General features: G+C 39.9%; 1 long non-coding RNA gene across 1 annotated transcript; it reads left to right on the top strand.

Annotated features, from left to right (window-relative positions):
• The first annotated feature begins 1,185 nt into the window (after positions 1-1,185).
• On the top strand, positions 1,186-5,285 carry LOC144464429 (uncharacterized). The gene is made up of 3 exons (XR_013492127.1): positions 1,186-1,293; positions 2,012-2,103; positions 4,448-5,285. It is a non-coding gene; the product is annotated as an uncharacterized LOC144464429 (long non-coding RNA).
• The last annotated feature ends 14,849 nt before the right edge of the window (positions 5,286-20,134 follow it).

The raw sequence follows: 20,134 nt of genomic DNA, 5'->3' as shown, positions 1-20,134 counted from the left end.
ATAACAGCGGTCAAATTCTCTAAATGCTAAGGAAAGGTGCTTCAGTGCTTCCTTTTTCCTCCTTTAGCATAGATTACACTGAACCATCCATTACCAAACAAAAAGAGATGATAATGTCTCACAGTTCCTTGCAACAGCCACATTTGAATTAAATATTTTTTGTTACTGGGTTGTCCAGGTTTAATTAACCTTCATGAAACAACACGGTAAAAGCACAGGGGGCAAAGTATCTAAAATACACTTATAGTAGTCCATCATGGAACATTGTGGTGTCATTAACACCAGACCCATGTCAGAAACATCCACTGTCACATAGTTACGTAGCCTTGTGTAAGTGCAGTCGGATTCTCTTAGCACCATAGTTGTCTTTTCCTAAGTCTATATGAATTCTCCTTCTAAACTTTCCTTGAGGAAAAGGCATAGGATGTAACTTTTTTGACTATTGGCCACAGCCCACAAAATACATAGAGCTTTCCTGGCAGTGATAGGCCTAATCGCCATTGTCTGAACTCGTTTGGCAAGGGCTTCAATTTAAAAGATGTTTATTTATATGTAAAAGGTCAATGACATGATTTGACACTATGGAATCCTCAACTAGTTGGCCCATTCATCAGCTCCAAATAAAACATTTAAATTTCCCCAGATTAATTTAAAGCAGTAGGTTTAGTAAATCTGATTACTAAAAGAGAATGATGTCTGATGATAGATGATATTATTAAATGACCAAGTCCAACATAGCTACAATAATTGATCAAGAATATTATACAGGTAATAAAAAATATTTTATTATCATTTTTTAATTTATGTGAAGATTGGGAAATCTGTGTTTTGTCAGTGAGAGAAAAACATTGGTTTCATGAGTGTGGCATTCACCAGCAGACAGTAGTTGTGCTGAACTTAAAGAGTGTGTACGGCATATGTGTAAAAATCTCACTCTCTGTCATCATGCCTAATTAATATACAGCTTTAAATGGTATCATCCGAACAGTTCTACAGCTTTAAGTAGAAATCGATACTAAGTTCATGTGGTCTCAAAAGTGACAACTTGCTTTTATGATTTCTAATGTTGGTCTTACTCCTCTGTGATTTTTGGAAGCTTATAACTCGTATTGACTGCTGTTCAAATGTATGTATGGCTTTATTCACTTTATCACCACTAAGTGTGCTATGTTATTCACTTTGAAGGACAGATGAATCAAAAGTGTGAAAGAAAAACTTCAGAGGAAGCTGCAAAGATCACTGATATGACATCTGAAGAGGAACCTGAGATGTGCCTCATAAAGACTCGTGAATGTAAGCCAAACACTTGCAAAATGTCATCTCATTAGGTAATGTGTTTTTACTCACTTCCTGGTGACTGTGACACACACTAGTTTTGTCCAGAGTCTTTAAGAAAGAAAAAATGTGTTTCAATTCAAGTTTTAATCCTTCCTTTCTGTTCCTGTCCCAATATAATTAATACTCTTTACTTTTTGTATGTGCCTTATCCTGCACAGTCCAAAGCTAGTTTGCAATGTTTTTTATTCTTTCTATCAGTCTCGATTTAAGGTTAACGTTGTTAGAGTCAATGACATGAGATGACCTTTTCCACCATCATTTGAATAACAACTATTCATTTCTTTTCTGGGGTTCAGTCTATTGCAGTAGTGTCTTCAGGCTCTACTTAAACATACATAAAAACTTTAACTAGTAGTTTGTGAATCCTTTGTGCTTGTTCCATCTCGTAAAACTGTTTTTCTTTCCCTAAGAGATACCCATCAATTCAAATCTTTTAATACCTAAGTGTTATATTCAATCCAAACCTCCAGCATGAAGCAACACACAGTAATAGTCATTACAGCTTGAACTGTTTTATGTTTGTATTTTTGCATTTTATATTTATAATTATAAATACGTTTTAAAACAATTTTCTTCTTGCCCTGGAACTGAGGCCTGCAGAAGTGTTTACTAAATATAATGTGGGCAATAGAGGTGGGGACTTCTACTTTTTTGTGTGTTAATATCATTGCAGTGTTGTCAAAGGCTCAGTTGCTGCTGTCTGACATAGAGCACCTGCTGGACCAGTGCACAAAAGGCCCCACCAACCGGAGACAGTGCAGAATGGTAAGCATAGAAGCAGGTGTGCAAATCCTTAAACAAACCTCATTGAACCAATTTACTAAGCCATTATCACAATACTTTCCTTACTTTCAGCAAGTAGTTTTATTTCTCTAATCTTAATACCGCCTTAAAGGAATATTTCACCCAAAGAATGATAGTTTGTGTATCAGTTACTCACCTGGTGTTACCATTGAATTCATGAAGAAAACTTCGCTTTTCTCGCATGCTTCCAGTGAACGAAGAATCCAAAACAAAAAAAAAATCTCGATGAACTGAAGTAAAGGGGGGCCATGTTTAACAACAACAAAAAAAACTATCAAAATATCCATTGACATATCCAGCCATATGCTCAGTATTTCCCAAACTTAATATTTAAAACACCTCTGCATAGACTAGTGGTGCGCCCAGGCAAGAGTTCAAACACAAGTGCTTTCTCAGGTGTGCTATTTGTCCGTATGTGAGACTGTTTATGCAGTAGTGTTTTAAATTGTATTGTAGCAAAAATGCATTTTGTTTGGGAAGTATTGAGCATATAACTGGATGAATGTGACTTGGATTATACTGCACAAGTTGTGTGAGACTTTGTAAACGGATGTTTTGATATAGTTTTGCTGTTGTTAAACATGGCCTTAGAATTTTCTCTATTTTTGGATTCTCTGTTTAATGTGGGGGCATGCGAAAAAAGTTTTCTTCATAAATCCAAGGTATCACTAAGTGAATAATTGATATACAAATGATCATTTTGTGTGTGAAGTATTCCTTTAAAGACTGCAATTAGGGAGCATAGTAGGTCATGTGGTTCCATGGGGTTTGTCTTCTTCTTTTGTTCCTTTCCCCCCTGGCACTGCAGCTCTTTTGTTATGGCTTGGCCAGCGAGGTGTATTTGTTTAATTCATTTAATCCTGTCTTTAAAGCACATAATGAAGCAGATAGTACTATTACATTCACTCAATACTGAGGTCAGAAGTTGTCAGGCTACATGAGTTCCCTACAGTTGCATAGCAACGCAGTTAATTTGCCTTCTCAGCTGCTGCCTGAGACGTAAACTGAATTGGCATCAATGTAGTTTGCAGCTGACATACGCTAGGAGCTGCTTAACTATTTTACCATTTAATTGTTGCTGTGCACGCTAAGCCGAACTGCTGAGCTTCTTTTACATGGTTTTCCATCAAAGCGATCAGGGGACAAACAGCTGTAAATATTAAATCCTCCTGACCTATTTTGTGAGGTACCAGGGGGCCAACACATAAAACCTTTTCCAAAACCCTTTGGTCAGACAGGAGAAAACGATCTTTGCCTTAAACAAACGACTTTAGTGCATGGAGTTTTAATTAAGGAGCTGTTATTTCGCTCAGCTGATTTACAACAGCCTCCATAGCTGAAGTGATTTCATCCATGCTTGTTTCCATATTTTTTTTTATTCTGGCTTTTGCTCAGTTACATGATGTTCCCAACCACAGTCCCACCTGCAAAGGCAATGATTGACTCAGTTGTTTCTTCTAATAGAAAAAAAAGAAAGGCCTTTGAATCTCTCAGTAACATTTTAGATGTAGGTGCTTCTTCAGAGGTCTGGAACGAGGCCAGCAAAACACAAAGTTGGATTGATAGTAAGGACTGTTAATATGTTTTTTTTATTAATTAGAAAGCATACAACAGGGATATTTGCAGGTCTATAAAAAGTATTAAAATGTCTTAAATTAATTTTTTAAATATAGATTAGACATTAAAAGTAATTAAATTGTCTCACTTTTTTAAAATTTGAATATGTGAGGTCTTAATTGTCACAGACATTTTATGCAATTTAATGTGTCCATGTTTAATTTCTTTTTGTCAAAGTGAGTCAAGTTCTTCTGGGTGAAAGTCCACATTTCTGATAAAACAAATATTTAAACCTACCATTTAACCTAATACTGTCTTACTGTACTTTATCTTGTACTTTGTATTTGCGCTTACCTGTTGGCAAAATGAAGATTAACCTAAGTCACTCTAATAGCCATATTCCTACACAAAACCTACCTCTGCACTGGACCACATATATGCTACTTACTTTTATACTTACCTGCATTGCTTGAATAAGAAAAAAATTATTTGTCCAAAAATCAGTCTTAAATTTGGTTAAAATTATCTTAAAAAGGTCTTAAACTGCATTAAATTAAAGTATTTGATACCTATAAATACCCTGTGCAAGCACATAGACACACACACTAGAAGACACATTTTTGGAACATACTGCACAGGGCAGTTTTTAACTAATGGATATGCAGATGATCTTGTTATTATTTTACATGTATGTGCTCAGGCATGCTGTGCACAGTGTGACCTAGTGTGCATGTTGTTGTTGTGACAGATTCAGCAGTGTCAGGTCAGCATAGAAGAGGACGGAGAAACCTTGGATATAGAGGGCTTCAGGTTCACGAGTGCAGTCAGCAGGGAGGACCTGAGATCACTCACTGGTGGAGGAAGAGGATGCCAGGGCAACACTTAACTGATGGCTACCGTAGTGATTTCATCACACAAAGTCAACAAGGTCAAACGACTGATAGAGGTAACGATGGCAGACGGAGAGCCGACATATGACATGAGTTAAAATGATGGGAGAAAGGCTAACAGTTGACATGTGTTGCTCTTTACAGCAGAGAGACAAAGCAGTATGACACCATGGTGTATAAAGGATACAGACCATTTTTACAGTAGATAAATGTTCCAAATGTTCCTAATGTTTTATGAATTCTTGTGAACATAGTTTGACAGTTTTGAATTGCCATTTTTGGCACGTTTGAGCCATTTCTGAATATGTCCATGCAGTTGACTCAAAGGGTTGTTTATGTTAGTGCCACAGTATATAGGATGGATATTATATAGTTAGAAGTTAGAATGCTGTTGTTTAGGCTAATGGTTATGCCTTGCATTATTTATTTCACTCCTGTTAGTCTTGTCCAACCCAGCATAGTACATTTTGCCGTTTCAGCAGCACGGAGCAAATGGAACAGTAGCTCACTGGCATTCTGCACATTTATGCCTTTATTTCATTTAGCGTTGTTGCCTTTAACTGTACTGTGGGTCACGCACACCTTGAATATCCTGTATACAACAGCACACCGTGTAGGTTAGATGGGGACATGGCTTTCTCTTTGATTACACAGAGCTGTTGGACTATTCAGTGTCCTTCCTGTTTGTTCCCTATTGTAGATTAGTGCAGTTGGCTCGAAGAAAAACAGTATAATAAATACAAATGACAGTGCTATATTTCGGTACCTGAAGGTCTATAAGAAGTCTTATAATTGAATAACCTGAAGTGAAGACCTTTAAAGCTCATAAATAAAGTTCAGTGCATTGGAGGATGATTATGACAGTGCAGTGTGTCTTAAATGTGTCACTCTTCCTCACTCCACTTTGCAGTTTTTCCAAACAGTTCAGATACATTATTCATTGTGTCTTTACTCCTCTGCTGATTTTGGTGGTGAAACATTTAAAAACATTTTGCATTAATTTAAAATTGAATTCTAAACTTGTAATACCACTTGCATGACATCAATAACATCAGTTGTCAGTATCTGATGATACATTTTGTTTTCTAAATATTGTTATACTGTAGCATCAGCTCCAAAGAGGAATAAAAGATAAATGGTTAAATTAGTTTTCCTACTGATTACTTGCAGCATCTTTTCTGTTTTTACAATAATTTTATCTCAATAATCCTTCAAATTTCAATTCAAGCGCAGTCTGCAGCGAAATTACATTATAGCAAATGGCCGTTGACCTGATTGTGTCAAGGGAAGCTAAATGCAGTATCAGTGAGAGCAATATTCTCATCAGCCCTGTATTACCCTTTAAATTCCTTTTCTGTATATGTGAAGGGGAAGTTCTGTGCTACAATTGCCTGTTTAATAGTAGCGTACCATTTTAATCACTCAGTCTGCATCATTTTATTAACTTCACACATGAATAGCCTGGGTTTTAGCGCCATTAGTTTGTCAACGTAGAATTAAATATGAAAATCTAGTGAAGAAATTGTAAAATAAATCCCCTTGATGGTGAGACCAAGATATAAAAATGAATCTGTCTTTCCTCGCCACGAAACGCCCTGCCTAGACGTGAGAAAGTAGGCTGTTTGGTTCTGAAATGAACAAACGAGACCTGCCAGTAGATTAACAAGTGTCAGAGCATCAATGTAACCAATTAACAAACTCCCAATTAGACTGTCTGCTGAACGATTAAACCCAGAAGTTTACCAAGCATTAACATACTAAACAGACTGACATAATGTATGCAAATAAGGTCATTATTATGCATGTGCTAGTTCAGTGCCCAAATTAAGTGCTTGTTTGGAGCACTCAGGAGGTGTTTGCAAGCATGAGCTCTGTGACAACATATTACAGAAGTAATGGTCACTTGAAAAATCTAATTCATTTTACATTTAGCTGTAAGCTATGATAGTTACTAGAGCACAAAGACAGCTTGAATCTAATTTAGTAACCATTTAAAGCTATAGCAAGAAATCTCCTCATAGCGAAAGGCTTGATAATTAATTGTTTGGACATATAATATGGAGATACACATTCACACTGTGCACACAAACACATGGATCTTGTAATCAGGCCAAGTGGTAGGAAAAGTGGTAGAAAGGCATTCAGCAGATGCTGAATTAGTAATGACAGAAGTTGCAGATTGACTATGTTGATTGTCATGTTTTTGTCCTAAAGTGCTGCATGAATTATTTATGTCACAGCCCATGTAATTAGATGTTGATGGGAATAGACTGGACCGGGAAAACAAGAGCGCTCGCTGTTCTTTGGAAATGATTAATCAGTGACTTGGGTCTTTATCATTTTTGACAATTTTAGGACTTTGGCCCTCTTCAAGCTGAGAGCGGCAACCTCTTCACAGCAGCTTCTAACAGATTGACACTGCTGTATTGGGTGTTATCTTTTGGTTTATGATTGCACTTGTGGTTTGTTTGGGTGATCATCTCATGCCTGTTTTTGATATAAACATCTGCTGCCCATATATCTACGCTGATTGAACCGAGACACTTGAAGCAACAGCAGATGCACGCCATGATCGTTTTCAACCAGAAGAGGATGCTATTTCTTTGTTATTTTACTCAGCCCTTGCACCCGGGCATTTTGCACTCAGATGATTATAATAGATGACAATGAGACATTCAAAGGCATATGAAACTCACGGCAGAGAAGAAGAGTGGCTGAAGGTTGGACTCTTATGGAATTGTCTTTTACTACCTTGTAAAACCTTGAGTTAGAACATTATGAAATTAGTAGGGAGTACAGACATGCAGAATAAACTCACCTTTGTCTCTTGGCAAAGTAGAACGTATTCCCCTATTATTAATCACTGGCCAGACATGTATGGATGGTGGGGTCACGGCATACCCTCTATGATCCCTTTCTCTGCAATATAACACCCCATCAACTACAACTGCACTGCTGCAGTTAAAGTTGGGATCAGTGATGCCAGCAGTACAGCCATATATCACACGGCTGTCTCAGAGTTGTTTCACACTGCTGAACTAAACTGCACCAACACAAATTACACCTACAGCAGACATAACTCCAGTATTTCTCTCTCTGCGTTTCAAAACACTCGGGATGTTTGACAGCCGTGGATTGCCCTGATGTCTTATTGCCTATCAACTGTGTGTCAAGCTGCACTGGGAGGAATGGTGGCATAAGTTGTCTTTTGAGATAAGTTGCTTTTTTTTAGCGTTTTTTTTTTTTTGGCCTTGATGAGAAAATGGCCAGGGCAAAACATTCACATCACACACTGTAAGCTTTGTGCGAGTTGGTTAGCCTCAGAGCACTATTTGCATGTGGAGTTCGCGAGACCTCCGTTGGTCAGAGCGTTCTTGGCAACCCACATTGTGTTTTCAAATTGAGCTTCAAAACTGTTCTGAAGTGAAGTGCACTCGCCTGCTTACTGATTCATTACAGACCCTGAAACTGTGCCATGTAATCAAGAACTGGCCGCCTTTAGACAGCACAGAGGTCAGCCATATCCAAGGCCCCTGCATATGTGTTGGTACAGCAGAGGGCATCCCTGTAGACTGAATGAGCATAGCTGCAGCAGGGCATCCAAGGCCCTTCCTTTGTTTTTGCTGAGCCAATTAGAGAGAGATAGCATCTGCTGTGAAAGGGGAACAATGGCTTGTTCATTGCGTGTTTGAGTCCATGTGTGTACACATAAAGTTTGTGTGTGTATATCTGTAGGCCAGTTTGTAATTATGCGTGTGTGTGTGTGTGTGTTTCTGTAGCTACAGTGTATGAGCATGTGGAGTATGTGTGTTGAATAGTAATAAGAGGGAGAGGAGTATTGTATACAGAGGAGAGGACACAAGAAAACGACTGCCTACAAAGTATGACAGACAGCATATGGCTTCATCTGCTGTGATTCGGTTAAGCCACAAACACACACAGACACACGCGCACACACAGCAAATCACCAGAGAGGCAAATATAAATTAGGAAGACTTCCTGCATTTATGCGCTGAGGCACATACAATGCTTGTAATTAAAAAGTCACCGCTGTTGAGTGACAGTCTCGCTCATGCACAGTTAGTTTCTGTCCTTGCTCCAACTTCTGTGAAACTTTTTGACAGGAAGTGCGTCAATGATTTCACAGTGGGCCATAACACTCCATCTCTCCAACGGACCTGAAGGTCATTAACCCCTACCTGCTGCTGTCTGGAGCTGTGCAGAGATGACTCTTCTTTTCTAGCTAAGGAGTGAAAAGAGAGAGGTATGAGGATGTGTGTGTGTGTTTAGCAGAGCTAGCTAGCACCCCTGGCTTGGCCAGCCGGCTCCACCATATGGCCACATTTATCATGTATCTCGCTATTCATTAAGACTGCCCTTGCTGGCTGCAAAAGCACTGCTGGGGGCCTCAACCTCACCTCAGAAACGCTGCGGACGACTGACTGCAGTCCACTGTAATTTTGGGTGTGAATGCTGCAAAATCATACGTGGCCGAAAACCATTTTGCTTCACAAGAGGCCCCGTTTTGCATCACAGGAAAGCGTTGATTAAAATGCAGTTTGAAATCAATTATATTTAATAATAATATAATAGCTTATTGCCCAAATATGTAATTAGTGTTTTTAAGCTCTGTAAGGATGCAAAGATCAACTGTCTGTGGAGAGTCTCCCACAGTGTGCTATTCTCCCACACTGTGTGACATATTTTTGTAACTATGTAAACATAATAACAGCTTATCAGTATTATCTGACCCATTGCTTGACTGCCCTCATTGGATGCAAAAAAAAATCGGCAAATGTGCTGTTTCTTTTTTACTTTTACAAGTAGTGGGTGCACAGCTTTTTGGAAAAACCTGTGGCTAGCTGTGTCTTTATGTGTTTACACATATTAGATTGTTTCTTGCTTGGTGAAGTTTTAACAAAAGTCAGTGGCATCAGTATGTGTTATACATCTACATCTACAAGGAGTCAAACATCTTCATTTAAGGCAGACATCAATTATCACCAAAACAACATGGCACGGCAGACATGTTTTGGTCTGTGATGTTAATTCCCCCTAGTTTCCAAGTTCCCCTTGTGAGGAACGCATCAAAGCCTCTCTAGTTTAAAACATAACATTTCTTGTTACATATAAAGAGAAGGAATTTACATTTTAGACATGATGTATTAATGGATGGTTTCCTGCGTCAACTACAAATAGTGCTCTGATTAACATATCAGCCTTGTTCCCTGAGCTAACTGTGGCAGTGCAAAATAATTACCTGAGCAGGGGATTTTTTGATCTGCTCTCCATGCAGTGTGTCAGACTGTATTTACACGAAGCACATTTCCTCTTTGACTTTCTGAACTTGGTTTTGTTCTCTTTGTTAGAATCTGTAATTCTACACCTACTGTTTAAAGACAGAGAAGTAAAGTGGGGTTGACGGTGATATCCCCAAGTCTTTAGCATCTGAACCAGAGAACAGAAAACATTCTACCCACCAATACATTAAATTAACTGAAATTTCCCTTGGTTGGTCATGTGTGGTGCGGAGTCTGGAGAGGAGGTAGTAGCACTGTTTGAGCAGTGCAAAGCAATTTTGTTCCGTCTCCATTGCTTTGTTTATCTGTTTCCTATTTTCTTACTTAACAAAATCAACACTTGTCAGGGTTGATTAGTTTATATGTCAACTCATACAGCTATTTTTCTTTTCGTTTTCATGTCAGTAACCTTGGCTTATCTGTGTAGTCTTAAAACGTGGATGTGTGGAGTTTTGTGTTTCTTTCTGAATATGTATCAGACAAAACAGGTGGGGAGCTCAAAGCAAGCACTGATCTAATGTTTACTTGTTGGAGCATCCATCTGCTGATATCCTCCTCATCCAACTCTTTAACTCTGATTTTTTTTTTTGGTTTCATTTGAATTCAGGGGCATAGCATTTCAAACATGAGAGACAGCACAAAAAGAAAAGTTGAGATATGTGGGGAGCCTGGCGACCATACGCCATTGTGACATCATTACTTTTACAGATAATCGCACCATGAGCCGTGCAGGAATATCTGCCGCAATGAAGTCCAGACAGTGCTGGTGGTTAACAGTTGAAGAACATTAAGCCTAGTTGAAGATCTAGATGGATGTGATCTGGAGCGGGATTTGTGATGATCTCATTGGATGGATCCATAGAACAGCTGGTTCCAATAAAAAGCAGTAGGGGAAGGGGTGGAGGTGGGTTTTATCACTGACAGCCGAAAGCAACATCGAAGGGAACTGATTTGAACCACAACAAGATGATTGGCTAATGAGGTCGAAGCAAAATCTGATTGGTTTAAGTGAGTCAGCAAATTGAGTTGGAAGCAGAAAGGGAACAAATCTAAATAAACAGAAAGGGGCTATGTCATTTACTATATAGTGTACTTTAGTTACCAGAGATGGGAGTAAGTCACACATGTTCAAGTCTCAGGTCTTAATCTTCAAGTCTAAAGCAAGTCCCAAGTTCCTGTGGTGAGAATCAAACATGTCAAGTCTAGTTTGTGCTACTGGTCAAGCAAGAGAAGTCAAGTCATATGAAATGATCTGATTATGATAATCTACCTCTGTTTTCACATTATACAGAGTGGTCATGAGTTTAATTTTTAACATTAATAAAAACAGCCTGCTTAAACCATATGTATCTCACTGATATTTGACATTTTGAAGCAATCAACAGCAAGAGAGGAGTGGGTCTCTGAAATCATAATAAAAAAGTATAACATAGCTTAAACTTAACTTTGGTCTCCCAGCTGATGTTTGACCAGACAATAAGCTAATAAGTTAGCTAAAAACACACATTCATGTACTTTCCTTTGTGGGTTTTGTGTAGTCTCTTACACAGACGGCGATGACATCAGCACGCTGGCTGACTCTGTCGTCTGTGGACATTCCCATAAGAAAGTTGTAATAGAACTAGCGTTGGCTCCCAGGGGCAGTGATGTGATTGGATCCAAATCCGTGTACTTCCGTACTTCCTTGAACAACGGCTGATTAGCTTTGCCTTACAGCCGCCTACACCGGAATTGCTGTTCCCCGAATTGTTGTACGTACGACTCCGAACAAACCCGACAAATATCCACACGTTTCTTCAGTGTAGTAGCCTGAGCCATGACTGACTACATTACGAATCTACATCACAGTACTATGCACCGGTAACCTGCTCTGTGTTTCTGGTACGTCTCTGTTACATGTAACACACGTGACGTACCTATGGCAACGCTGTCACGTGGTCTGGATATCCCCGCCCATTTCTATTACAAAACGAAAGACAAATTAGTCCGACAGCCCATTGGTCCGACATCCCATTAGTCCGACGGTCCGCAGTGCTGAACGGCTCCCGGCGGGCGTATTTCTACCTCGATGGTGCGCCGCGACCGTCTCTGGGTCAGCTGGGAAAGGCTTGAGGCGAAGCAGGCTCACGGCTTATGTGTTTGTCACTTTCTTTTTCATTTTAACCCACACCATGATCTTTTTGTAACCCTAACCAAGTGGTTTTTGTGCCTAAACCTAACCAGACCTTAACCACAGGGCATCATGATGATTTCGGAACAACGGGACTTCGGAACAATCGGTTTAATATGGTCGGAACAATGGGCTGTCGGACCAATGGGCAGTTCCCATTGTGTCAGTGATTTGTAGACCTTGCATTCTACTGTCCTGGTCAAACCACTGACATAATCCTCGACTCCAGATTTTTGTACTTATGGACTAGCCCCCTCCTTGATAGCTGCCTTGTGTGCTAGCTGCCTTGTGCATTGGCTTCTGCAGGTGTGCTGCATCCCAGTGGGTCTTCAGGTTTGTGCTTATTGCGCTAGAAATCAGCCAATCATGTTTTAAACATAAAATGTAATTTCTAAGTATCTGGAAAAATAAAAAAGTCATGTCCTTTTGAGTCCGCTGTCTTAAGTCTAAGTCAAGTCTTAAGTCATGAATACAAAGTCAAAGTCAAAGTCAGGTCTTACATCAGTGTCAGTCAAGCAAGTCTCAAGTCCTCAAATTTGCAACTAAGGTCAAATCATGTGACTTGAGTCCCCCACCTATGATCGTTACCCTCCATCATTTATGCAAGTGTGTGAATTTGAGTGTGAATTTTGTGCATTATATTGTCCACTCAAACTATTCTCACAATGGAACAAAAATATGTAGTAAAATGATAACTACTATTAATTCAATACAGTATGTCACATTTTATGAATGTGAAAAATATTGACTGCCCTGTTACTCAATATCTGTCTGTAATGTCAAAAATATAAGGATCTGACATTTCACTACTGAGTATCTATAAATTAGAAGTGGTGAATGTATGACCTAGGGAGCGATTTCAGACACAGCTAGAGTAGACATGTGAGTTAATCTTTCTGCTTATTATGCTTATTATAGATGTGTGATTTCTAATTGGTTCAGACACAGATCTGAACAGACAAAGACAGTTACTGGTTAACAAAGTCACTGGTCTTTATCAGTGTTGTCATGCAAACTACTTCCCATTCTCTTGAGATACAAAGTTGCCGGCTTAGTTTCATCAGGACTGCTCCACTCTCTGCAGCTTGTGTTGGGACTGTGAGGCCAGCTGTTGTTCCAGTGCGTCCCTGTTAAGCATCACAACATCAAACGGAAAGCATGACTTCACTGCCCAGTGAAAATCACAGACTGTTGTTGGGCCTGTCATTTTTATCTCAGGAAGAAGTCTTTGCATTTCTCTCCCACTCTGTGTAACACACTTGATTTTCTCTCGTCCTGCCTGTCCGTCTTCCTCTGTCTCTTCTTGACGGTTTGACAATGTGACAGTGAGGAAGAGACGTCTTCAGTCTTGTGGGGGGATGTCAGCAGGAGTGAGATGTCTGTCTTGGCACCACTGATTGCTCTGTGTGTGGGCGTGTGTCCATGCTTGTGTGAATTTGATGCATGTGTGCGGATACTTTAGGTGTGCTTATGTGTTTAATATTGAATATGTTTTGGTGCATACTGTTGTGTTGCTCTTGTGTTCATATTTTCACGGTCACTGTAGATGTGTTTATTTTTACTGTATATCAGAATATTCATAGCCTCAAATGATGGAGTTCCAGTTATTTTAGCAGGTCATAATGGTATAGATTAAAAAAAAAAGGTAAGACAAAGGTTTGTCCTGGTGGAGCACCTTTATAAACATTGTCTCTGTGACATTTTGATTGTGCAGCCATTTAGGCTTATGAGGCAAAATTCCTCTTAACTGCACAGACTGTAAGCGAGACCTTGTTTCTCTAAGATTGATTGTCCAAGAGACAACATGCATACATACAGCTTTAGATGAGGAAAAACATCAGATACACAAATGCTTTATTAGTTGATAAAAATAGTCAATGAATTTTACCAGCATGCAGGAACATTAAACTAGCACTAAAGGTTATAGAAGAGAAATGTTGTGAGCTGAATGCCTTAGTTAAGAGCATTTTAACACAGCTTGTTTTTCCTAAATACTATATAATCCTTGCTGCTAACTGTGCAGTTGCTTTCTTTAGTGCTTTTAACTTTCTCTATGCCTTTGCAGATATTAATTACTGATGTGCATTTTAACACATTGGAGGATTAGCAGAACCAGGGAAACAACAAGTGTGATTTGACAGTTTGTAAAATCACACTGCTGTGGATTGTACTGTAGATTTCTGAGGCTAGAGACTTAGTAGAAAGACAAAATAAACAGCACTAGAAGGAGGTTGTCTGTTGATGCTGATGTAAAAGTCTCACTTTTTACTGCTCACAAAAGCAATTCCGATTTTTTCTCCTCTCAGCTGTCAAACACAGTACAGGAGATGATGTGGACAGATTAGAAGTATCAAAGTGTAAGAGTGTGTTGTGATTATTTTGTTCTGTTTCGCTTTTATGTCTGTGCACTCACTTGTATTCAGGGACTGATTTTTGGGACATTAGACTTTAAAAAAGTGTACCTATCACCATCTTTTTAAAAATCTCCTTTAGGGAGTTGCAATCAGCAGCACCAGAAATCACCTCTCAGCAAATGCAAATGTGCTCTCAACAATGCTGCTGGCTCCCATACACAGGTATGTCACAAATAATTAGTGGCTTATAACCTTCCTAGCCATTAGCTTCTTCTGGAGTTGCAGCAGCGGGCTGACTTGCCATTAAGGCAGCAGCACAAAGCAGCTTCAGTCTTTGCTGTTGTTTAAGAAGGATGTGACAGGAGAATCTTTGTAGTAGCAGAGCAGAGCAGCTTGTAGAGCTCTGTAGTCTGTAAATCTAATCGCAGCATTCATATCCTCTCCTTTTAGTCGGATTCCTTTTTTTCCTTTTTTTATGAAGGTCACTATTGTTAGCCAACTGCTCCGTATATTGCACAATGCTTTGTTTATGCTCAGCAATTCCACTCATAGCTTCAGTGGAGATGGGTTTCAAAAATAACTTTAATTGAATTTATTTTTATGCACTGACTTCTACGCTTAACAAGAAAAAAGTCCAACAAAGCGACAGACACTGTTTGGATCAGACTTTTTATTAATATTGGTAAAGGAGGCAGGCATTTAACCTAACAGTCATACAGCTTCCATGAGGAAATAAAAAAACAGCCCAGTCAGAAGCCAGAGTGTAAGCCAGAGTAAGTGAAATGCTATTAAGTGAATATATTTGCAAAGAAATTACAGTTTCAGGGCAACACGCTGGATATGTTTCCACAGTGCTGTACTCTCTACTTCTGCATAATAACCCTTCCAATTCAGATGTCGCCTGGACAGGTTTGGTAGACCCGTTCATGTGGCGCCTATACAATAAAGCTGCTGGCAGAGAGACATGCCGGGGCGTATGAAACCAACGGAATGAGAGGATGTGTGGACACAGATAAGGATGAGAGTGAAACTATGACCTTGGTATAGTATTAATGACAGACTCGACCACATATAAGCTTTGATGACAAAAGAGGCCCTTATTACTGCAGGGAGGGAAAGCCCTAGGAGGGTGGTATCTGCATTCTGGAAATGATAAACTAATCAGATTTTATGTGCGTGTGGTTGTGTCTGAAGGAGTTTTCAAGTGCAGTGGAATTTCCCTCATCCTTGTATTTCTATCAGTGGAATTACCCTTCAGGACACCTGATGCTTCGTATCATGCCTAACACACACACACACACACACAGACCAAGTTTCATCAAAGTGACAGAGAATTATTTGTCTGCCTGTGTCGCTTCGGTCAGAGCCTTGTTGTTGGGTCACTGACATGCCCTCATATGTCATACTCATATGACATGTCCTGCTAATATGAAGCAATATAAAGGGGGAGAATCTGCTGTCAGTCTAGACGCTTTAAACTTGTCTTAATTGGAAGTTTTTGCTGTCTCCTTGTGTTTTAGATCGTAGAAGAGCAGAACAAAACATCATTTGTACATGCAGTTATTCACCATGCTAAATGCCATGTTTATCTGCCCAAAAACGACATCTTGCATTGACAAAGTTTTATGACCTGACTGCCAGGATAGACTCATATTTAAAAATTCAACCATATTCTTTTGCCGTACATTAATTTCTAATTGTCAAATCAATGTAATTGTATAAATGTCAATTCTGACAAGACAACCAGATAAACTCACGTTGTTATTACCCTGGGTGTTACATCAGCTTTGTGTGCATCATTGTACATGTGTAATGGGTTGACAGCTTAGCTGTGTCAAAAAGTTCCTACTGTGAACACACAGAATTACACATACGTATATATATTCTTATGCTGATTCTATGCCATTAAATGCCACAGGCGCTTCGATGTTCGAGCACGTTTTCTATACGGGGCCCTAATCAAAGCCAGCTTCAGCCATCCTGCCGGCACCCACACACAGAGAGACTGTGGACTGGAGTATGATGTTATTTTCCAGGCTGAGCTAATTGTCTCTTGGGCTCAGTTCTCTCTCTCTGGTTGCAGTCGGACTTTGCTCTGTTACACGATGCAGCCGCGGGGTCCCTGGGAAGGCTCTAATGAAGAGTTATGAGAAGCTGGATGCCTCTTGGCTGGGGAGAGAGGGATGGAGGGAGGACGTGGAGAGATAGAAGATGGGAGTGAAGCAGAGGAGGGTGAAGAGTGAAGCATAAGAGGAAGATGGGGGGGGGGGGGGGGGGGCGTGGAAAGGAGGGAGACAGCATGCAGTGAGGCAGAAAGATGGATGGAAGGGAAGAAAGAACGAGAGGCTATGGGAAGAGAGACCCAACACCCTTAGAAACCTTTGTAGGCCAAAAGCCTGTTACTGCAGCGCACTGCTCTGATGCCAATACTGCCTTGCAACATGTACGCAACACACACTCTTTATACAGCGTTATCTGTCAATTGGAGGAGACATTGGGCCCTATTTAAACGATCTATAGTGGTGGCGCAAGTGCATTTAAGGTGTGTCTGACTTCAGTGTTGCTGGATAAACAGCAAATAATCGGGTGCAAAGTAAGGCGCAAGGGGTAAAGGAGTTGTATGTAGTCCCTTAAATAGTCAAGGTGCCACTGTATGAACCCACCTATGTGGGCGCTCCTTACTGTCTGAATAAAGCGCCCTGTAAATAGCAGGAAAATATACACCATTTTGACTTTAGACCAGGCCCAGGTTGTTTTTGGTCAATGGTGCAATCTCAAAGACCTACACACCCATTGGTGCACAGATGGTACATTTGCAACTTACACAACGTGGGTGCTGGCCATGAAAATGACAACTGCGTTGGTGTGAAACTAGCAATAACAGTTGCGCTGCATTGTGCGGCGATTTGCGCTGTGTGTAAGATAGAGCCCGTTATGTCTTTGCATGAGTGTTGTGAAAATTTAGATATTATCTTACTGAAGTCTAAACTTTTACATTGTCATCAAGGGAGATGGTTTGTGTTCTGTAACCAGAACATAACTGCAGCATTTGCATTTTTATGTAACGTTTGGGGCTTAAGCCTGCTGGCCAGCATTGCAGTTTTACTGTCCTCGGGAGTGCTAACATGAATTATCCTCAGATTGTACAAGTTGGGTGTTTATGTCGTCTCTCCCTAGAGGCCTGCCTGCATCCATAAAGCTGTTTTTGTTTTTTTTTTTTAATTCTGTCTCTCTCTTTCTTTAACTGATAAATATCCACTTGTATAGCAATTACATTAGTAAATGTTCAGACCTTGAAGCTTTCTCCCTGTCCGTCTTTTTCTTGCTTCCTCTCTTCTGCCTTTTCCTTGTTTATGCCTGTGGGAGGCAAGTATCTTGTTTTCACTCTGACCCAATGTGGGTTTTTCTAAAAAACATCTGAAAGATTTAAAAAGCAAATCTCAAGGATTTATTCAGTGTCTGTCAGTTTTCAAACCATTTAACGTGCAACATGTCCCTGCATATTATCGGTATGTTAATCAAAGTATTATCTCCAGGTTGTGTTTTTTAGTGTCACCTTTTACAGAAGAGAAGTCCTATAAATGAGTGTGTAAATATGGATTGAGTGCAGCACACATTTTTTATAAGCAGCAGTTACGATCTGAATCCAAGTACAGCAAGTTTTTAATTCCTTACAGCAAGGAGTATTGAATTCACCAAGGGTGTTTAGGGTAATAATGCATCAGCCACCCATATGGTCTTCTAAAAAAATGCATTAATGGTATTTTTCAGGTGCATTTTCATAATTAGTGCAGTGCCTGTTCAAAATGTGCCTGTTTAGGAGGGGCTCATGGCTTGATTGCTGCTTGCAGCTTTTTTTAGAACTACTCATCCAAACAACTTCACACTCAACAATGCGCTTCTTTGGGTCCTGAGCAATACACCTGCCGTGATATAGTTGCGTCTCACAGCAATACTATAGTGTGCACGTCATTTGGGTGCAAAAACTCACATAAACATTTTGTAGCCTCGATAAAGTCAAAGCCCAGCTGTTACCTGTCAAACAAAGGTACATTGCTGATGCTTGAAATGTTTGACTCTGATACACTGTAACATCTCTGGCCTCTCTTGCATGTTCTTGAATGTACTGTAGCAAGGGATGGAGAGCAAGCTATACCTGCCATGCCAACTGGCGGTGTAACAGTTAATAGTGGTCCCCTCTCAAAACACTACACAGTGGGCACTTCTGGCAGTAGTAACACTCTACTTGTAGATATGTCTCCTAGATCTCAAGAGCTTGCACTTGACACTGCACTTGCTTAAAACCTCAGCAATACACCTGCCAAGTTTGAAGTCGATTTGATGAAAGGTTGACATACAGACAGACAGAGACTCCAATCATTTTAGTTAGATATTTAGCTGTGACCTTCTTCCCTAAACTTGTTTGTTAGCTATCACAAATGTGGAACCATCTTATTTTTGTTGGTTGCAATATGTCTGTGATCAATCAAGAATAACCCAGAAAGAAAATAATGAAAAACTAAATTTAGTCTCAAAAGGTTTCTGCCTTATACTGAGATTAATGGGGAAAAATGTCTATTAAACTTTGTGATAGCATTATTGCTTTACGATTTGAAAAAGCAGCCTGTTCTCATTCCACGCACATCAAATATTGACACTTTGTCATGCCCCTTGGTGTGTCATATCGATGCCAAAGGCACCTTTTAAGGTCTTTATGAGATGCAGCGGGTTTTCTGGTAAGTCCAATATAAAGCCATTTGTGGCAATAATAGACAATCAGAACAAGTGAGTGATGGGAAGGTCAGACAAAATGGGACTATCATCCAGAAGACCACAGTTCGTGTCCTGTGTAAAACTAAGTCAGTGTTCTTTTACTGTAATGTTACGCAATTTACGTATAGTTGTCTCGCACAGTTGTCGCTTATTTCAACCTAAAACATGATCTTTTTCTCTAAACCTAACCAAGTAGTTTTGTTCCCTAAACCTAACCACAACAGTTTCACAATATTAACCATGTTCCAAACCACCACGTCCAAGCACCCAAAGAACTGAGTATGTGGAGTCCATTTTCAGGGTTTCTTGCCTACATGACAAAAAAACCCTTCCTCCCCTATGGTCAGGGCTGCCCTCCTATATGGATGACAGAGCAGCTTCAACCATTTTGATTTGAGATGGGGGTTGACCTGGTCACGCCTTTGGAGGCTAGAGGAGACTCTTTCTGTCCCTTTTCAGGGAGAATCCTTTCTTTGACTTCCTCTCTTCCCTCTGTCTTCACTCCAGTCTAAATGTCAGCCAGCCGGAGAGAGAGAGAGAGACAGAGGGAGATCTGCAGTCTGCTGGGAGAAAGCCATTGAAAGCATACATGATGGCACACTTCCCCCCATTCAGTCTGATGAGCTATTGAAAAGCAAGATGACATTTTGCAATAATACACCATATAGCTCCAGAGTTTAGTGAGATGAAACATTATTCATAAATATGTGATGCCTGGCATTTATTGATGTTTGTGGCTAAGATTTGCTGTCAAATCGTTCTCAGTTTCAGTTGGAGTTTTATTTGTGAGGAAATATGCCGCACCTTGACAAAGCGATGAACTGTGACAGCGTGCTGTTTTAATCAGCTATACAACCACATTGTTTAGCCCAAGGAATGTAAAGAGTCACAGTGAATAATATGACAAGGTTTATAAGGCATCTCCTGCATAATTATGAAAAATGATCC

This window comes from Epinephelus lanceolatus, chromosome 10 (genome assembly GCF_041903045.1).
Source record: "Epinephelus lanceolatus isolate andai-2023 chromosome 10, ASM4190304v1, whole genome shotgun sequence".
Classification (NCBI taxonomy): Eukaryota; Metazoa; Chordata; class Actinopteri; order Perciformes; family Serranidae; genus Epinephelus; species Epinephelus lanceolatus.
Note: the sequence above shows the minus strand (reverse complement) of the source record. Positions and strands in the feature narration are given on the sequence as shown.